The sequence below is a fragment of the Chroicocephalus ridibundus genome, chromosome 1, assembly GCF_963924245.1.
Source record: "Chroicocephalus ridibundus chromosome 1, bChrRid1.1, whole genome shotgun sequence".
Lineage (NCBI taxonomy): Eukaryota > Metazoa > Chordata > Aves > Charadriiformes > Laridae > Chroicocephalus > Chroicocephalus ridibundus.
This window is the reverse complement of record NC_086284.1, coordinates 121,780,799-121,786,738: the sequence shown is the minus strand read 5'-3', so window position 1 is coordinate 121,786,738 and position 5,940 is coordinate 121,780,799. Positions and strand designations below refer to the sequence as shown.

At 44.2% G+C, this 5,940-nt stretch overlaps 1 protein-coding gene across 4 annotated transcripts in view; it reads left to right on the top strand.

Annotated features, from left to right (window-relative positions):
- Positions 1 to 1,342: 1,342 nt before the first annotated feature.
- The window catches only part of PHLDB2 (pleckstrin homology like domain family B member 2), a 127,797-nt gene continuing 123,199 nt past the window's right edge, over positions 1,343 to 5,940 (top strand). For 3 of the 4 annotated variants that reach the window (XM_063349118.1, XM_063349125.1, XM_063349110.1), the window contains exon 1: positions 1,343 to 1,803. The gene's annotated coding sequence lies outside the window, so the exon portion shown is untranslated. The remainder of the gene's footprint in view (positions 1,804 to 5,940) is intronic. The other variant, XM_063349102.1, reaches the window with a different exon arrangement.

Genomic DNA, 5,940 nt, shown 5'->3' with positions numbered 1-5,940 from the left:
TCATCTTTACTGTGTGTTCTTCTGTACTGCTGACTCTTTTGATAAACAAAGATTATATTGTGAGTCAATTAACATAAGTTGAGCTCAGTTTCTTTTCTGATGCGGAATGGTGTCATTGAGGGTTGTTTTTTGTTTTGTTTTTTTTTTTGAGGTGCCACATCTTGCTGCATTTGTGTCCCCTGGGTAGTCAGATCTGGGCAGCATGCTTTTTTTTAAGATGTGGTGAGGACCCCTCTGTGGAAGTAACAGTGCAAAGTGATTAGAAAACTCAGTATGCTTACGCTTGCATGTGTGCACCATTGCATCTCTGCCTGAACACACTTGGGCTGAAGCATGATAATACATGGATCCAGCTGTGTCTCAAAAGCCAAGTACAATTTTTGTGCCTCTTTTACTGCTGTAATACAGGTGATGAAATTCCATGGTAACACTTGATCAGGAAACAGAATACTGATAATGATTCCCAGAGCTTGGGCTAATGTTGGATGATTGTAACCCAGTGAGATCAGTGAGACCCTTCCTTTTGGGTTATTTTGCCTGTCTTGAGAATGTGGGAGTACTGGGGGCAGGGAGAAGCGGGGAATGGATGACCTGAATTCCCTTGTGTTTTCAGACACTGCTAACTGATGGGAGCTGTGCCTGCAGATTTTATTTTTGTTTTTAAAATCCTAAGGGTAGAGCTGGGAGTTCAGATTCTAATCACTGCTGTCCCTACCTGTTGTCTCAGACCTTGAGGTAAGTGTTTACAAGCCAGACTAAATTAACAGTGACTCACGTACATAGCTAGCCGATGGTTTCAGTAACCTGTCTGAAATGTGCTGTAGGCAGGGAGCATGCCACTAGTTTTTACAGAACATATACCTATGCAGTACAAGTCTAATGTGAATAGCATAAGTTGCCAGCATGTGAAAACGTTGATGGCTAAATAGCTTGCAGTAGTAGTGTTACTTTTTTCCCCCCCTCCAGATACTGTTTCCCCAGGCCAGGAATCATATACCTTAGAGGGGACTTCGGTTGTAAGAGTGAGCGTGATTTTATCATATTGCTTCCCTAGGGGATTTAATAGATTTCTTTTCCTCAGTCTGTGTGCCTTTCAGCAATGCTGCACAAGGGCACGTGTGCATATACATGCACATCTATGCACAAAGTAGGTACCTTTTATGAAGTACATAATGCGACTGCAAAAAAGACGCATGTTCTGTGACAAATTTATGCATGCCCTTTATACCGGGTTTTGCTGTTGCCACAAACCTGTGATTAGCTGTTCAAACAGAACCATTCCTGAATTGCACGTGGTTTAGTATTTGCCTTGTAGGAGATACTGCTGAACTTGCGTGTGGGTTTTTAGCAGTGGAGGGTAAACTCTTCCATGCTGTCTGAAGGAAAGCCAGCTTGAAACCCAGTGTATGCTGCCAGCTGCTCTCGTTCCACGTGTAGCTGGAAGGTGAGCAAAATGCTGGCAGGCTCTGGAGCTGAGTAATGGTAAGGTCACCGATTCTTCTCATCAGTGAGGTGACACACCAGCCATTTGCATTAGACTAGAAAAGCGTTTGACCGAAAAGCTTCTCTCCAATTTAAATGTGGTAAGCAGTGTTAGTTTGTCAAGTTCTTAGGTAAGCAAATGCCGGAAAATGAAACCAAGTGATTTTTTTGAACTACTGCTGGTTAGTGAGTCCAGCTGCTCTTCTCAGGGATCCAGAGTTTGCTTGTTTCTGCTCAGCTGGTAGCAGCGCCACTGCCTGAAGTCAAGATAAAGTGGAGCCTTCTGTAGAAGACGGTGAGAGTGACCAGGATCATTAACAGGTAACTTGCTGTATGGATAAGCTGTTAAAATAATCGTGCTTAAAATCAACTTTCTCTCAATTTAGAGATTTGCTTTAAATTCAAAGCAAAGGTTGTTTAGAAAATGATTGGTTGTGTTTATGTCCTATCCTGTGTATCTCTTATCTTCAATAGAAATAAACATACCTTGGGGGGAGGACTGCAGGATGATGCAAGGTCTGCTTGAGGGAGAAGCTGCTGTCAAGACCCTGAGCTGTGTAGGTTTATATCTGCAGGTTCAAGAAAAACTCAGCCTCAGTGAGTAGGTACCGTTCCTTTCAGCAACCAGTGAGAACATGTGCCTGTGGCACAACTGTTTACATGGCCGAATTTGTGAATTAAAAAGTTTTCAGCGTAATTGCCTATGGGCTGAAATTGCATACAGTTGTGAATTAGGTAGTACTTCAGAGAGTATGCTTCTCTTTGCCTGCTTTGTGATTATTTTTCTGTTTGTTTTCAGTAGGCTTTTAAAAAAAGCAACCTTGTTTGTTGCAAGATATCATTGCTTAGCCTGGCTTCTAATTTAGAAGTAGAATTGGTACAGGGGTGATTTTGTGCTGCTACATCTTCAGTGAGCAGTTACTTGGTGGAAGAAGGGAAGCACCCGGTGGTACCTTAGGCACTAGACCCTCAAGGTAGCCAGCGTGCAGCTGCATACAGTGGAAACTGTATGACACCGTGTCGGTGCAGACTGTCCCTTTGTAATCGAGGCAGACACCTTAGCTGCAGGATGAACCTTTGAAAGAGTTTTCTGGTGACTCTCGGGAGATGCTGGACAGCAAATGAGCTGGTCTTCATACTAAGACTTGCGGGTTTCGCTGAAATGGCCTAAACGTTCAGGGAGATGGTATCTCCTGCTTGGGTTTCAAAGGGTGACTTCTGTGTTTGATCAGAGTTGTAGATGCCTCAGGTGTTTCATCTTGGTTATAACCACGAGGAAGTCTTGATACTGTTTGTGGCAGATACTGCTGGGGTTGCTCAGCAGAGGGGCAGGCAAACAGCAGGCTGAGCCACGTCCCCCCAGCCCCTCACTTTGTTCCACAAACAGCACCTTGGCACTTCAGATGTTTTTGTAACTCTAAGACCAGTTCCTCTTGGGTTGGAAATTTGGGAATGCAAAGTACAGAAGAAACTGAGAGTGGAGTTGTTCTCTATCGTGTTGCTTCTTGCAAATGCGCTTTAAGAAAAGGGAAATAAAAGACTGCCTGAGGGGATGTTCCTCCCTGCATCAAAGTCATCATCTGCAGACTGGGTGGAGAAAAACATACACTGTTTGTTTGGTGAGATCTGTGTAAATGAGAACTAAGGATGGTAAAAATATTTTTCTTGAACTTTCCGCTACTGAGTGTTCACTTTGCTCATAGCAACTGAGCAAAGGGTTGGGTTTTGGCATTCCTGGTTTTTCTTCCAGCTTGAAATCGCAAAACCTAAAATCACAAGTGCAAGAAAGAAACAAAAAGAATCCTCAGAAAGAGAGGCTGGAGCAGTGGAAAAGGGAGGAGGGAAGGTATGCAGTAGAGATGGTGCTGCAACTTGCCCTTTGGAACAGAAAATAAAGCTCTTCTAGTTTGGGGCTTTTTTTGAGACAGAACAAATTATTACACGAAGTTCACTGTTTGAATCGCATCCAGTACAAAGTTCATCTGATATGTTAAATGCAGTTCCACGTTTACAAAAGTGCTGAATTTGACTTGATTGCATCCTTTGAAAGACTACGCTGGCAGCAAATAAAATAACAACATGCCAGGCATTTCTCCTGAGAAAAATAACAATCGCTAGTATTTCTGCCTAAATATCTCAAATGCCAACAGTTGGGATTTTTTTTTCTCTAACTTTGCATTTCTTAGCGGAATCATGATTTGAACTCTGAAGCACTAGAAGCGGCCAACTCATCCTGTGTGATAGTGGCTATTGCTGGAAAATGCGCTTTGGTCATTGCCAAAAAAAAAAAAAATAAAGTGTGTATTGCAAAGATAATCCCCGTCTGGCCCTCCATAAATCTGTCTTGAAAACTGCCCTTAGTAACAGGATTGTCTGAGGATGAATGACACAAGCTGTCTCACCAGGTCGCCTCCTTTGTTGCATGCTGCAAACATGTTTATAGAGTGATGAACTGGTGTTTCTCAAGACTGTGTTTCCCCCTGTATGCTGGGTATGTTGCCGGTGCAGCCATACGCAATGCTGACAAGGCTTGAAACCAGACGTGTCCTTCCAGGCTTTAAGATTCAAAACAAATCCAAAACTCTGTGTAGGTTTCCTGTAATATGTCCACAAAGGAAGTGCAAGGCTGCTACAAGGGTAGCTTACACTAGCAACAGTCAATGTAATTTGGAGGATCCCAGTAACTCCTACCAGGTAATCGTTTGCTTTCATAGTACTATATCTGGGAAGAGATTTGGCAGTGCCATCCTCGTGCCGCCTGGATTTTGTGCACAAGGGGGATTGCATTCCCAGACGGTTATTTGACTGCCATCTCCTGGAGAGAATTACTAAAAACTAGGCTACTAAAAAATTGCTTGTTTACGGCAATAAACTAGATAATTACAATCTTTTCCTCTTGCATTTATCGCCAAGAACAAGAACTTTTGAGTAGCTTAATTTCCCTTCCGCATTTAGTTCCTTCCTCCTGTCTTGGGGCTAGGTTTGTTCCCTTTCCGAGGCTGAAGGATAATGCAGGCAGTGTTAAAACATTCGCCAGGGAACTGGCTTCTCAAGATCGTGATTATAGCGAAATTCTGTTTACCCAAAGTGACAAGAAAGAACTGGCCAATGAATTTGTTCTGTGCTCTGTTACTACTCTCGGAGCAGAAGAGGCTATAGAAGCTGTTGCAGCAATATACTTTTAGCAGAGAATGAGGGAAACGAGCTGAATATCCAGCCTCTGGAGGACACTGGAGCTCCCACTAAGTGTGCGTGCTCTTGTAGATGGCTGACAAGCAGTAGACTTGAAATCCTTGTTTTCCTGCCCTGCTGGCTGTGAGTGATTGATTAGGGTGCTTTAGAAAAGATGAGAAGGAAAATCCTTTTTCCTGTCCTTATGCCCGCTGAAATGTGATGTTTAATAGACAGGTGTGTACTGCTGTCCCCCTGCCTCTCAAAGGGCATGGGCTGGTAGACCCAGAGGCTCACTGGTGTGGTGTGCCAGGTGCCTACCATGTGCTTTGTCACTGTTGAGATGTGCAGTTGCCCTGTCCCGTTCCTGGGATCTTGCTTTGCTTGGGCCTGTATGGCTTTAATGGTCTTCATGCACCCTCTGTGCCTCTGGAACCAATAGGTGGGATTTTCTTTGTGAGTCTCAACCCTTGCCAAAAGTACAAAGGTTTGAAAGTGGCAAACTGGAAAAAAGTGCATTGTTATGTATGTTTACAAGACAACTGTGACTACCTTCTAATATGCTGAAAATTACAGCGGTGATCGTGATACCTGCCCGGATGAGAGGTGTGCTACTACGTTCATTAAAGCTTGAGGGATGCTCCTGCTGCTGTACTGAGGGCTGCAAATATGTGGACCGACATGGGCTCTAGGCTAAGCAGACCGAAACCAAACTCCCACGTGTGGACTCAAGAATGCCTTGTGCGAAGTGCAGGGGTGCATGTCCCACCTGGCTCTTCCTGCAGGTGCAAGTGTGACACACCTCCATGGGGAATGCAAACCCCCAGGGCCAAAGTCAGGCTCAAGAACATACTCCAAGATACCATCTCTAACATTTCAAGGCACCACACCTTATTCTTCTCTTCTGGAAGACTCCTGTGTGTGGTGGGACAGGAGCAGGTAGTGTCTCCTGTGAGGAATCTCAAGCCCATGCTCAGACTTCTCTTGTCTGTCTTGCTGGATTCCCATCGGTCAGGACACGTCTGCTCTGCCCAGTGAGTCTCATCATTCATGCTGGTGCTGTTGTGTTCCTAACTCAGAGGTAGCTGGCACATGTAGTCGTGTTCCCCAAGAGAGTTTAATTGGATTAGGTATGGCTTTCTGGCTCCAGGTTGAGACAGTGTTCAGACTGACTATTTTTTTTTTTCCAGAGCAGATTGCTCTAGGACTAGTGTTGAAAGCTGCCTTTTAGTTTGAAAAGCACTTAACAGACCTACTAAATTATTAGCATTGGCGAGGTGCCGCTGA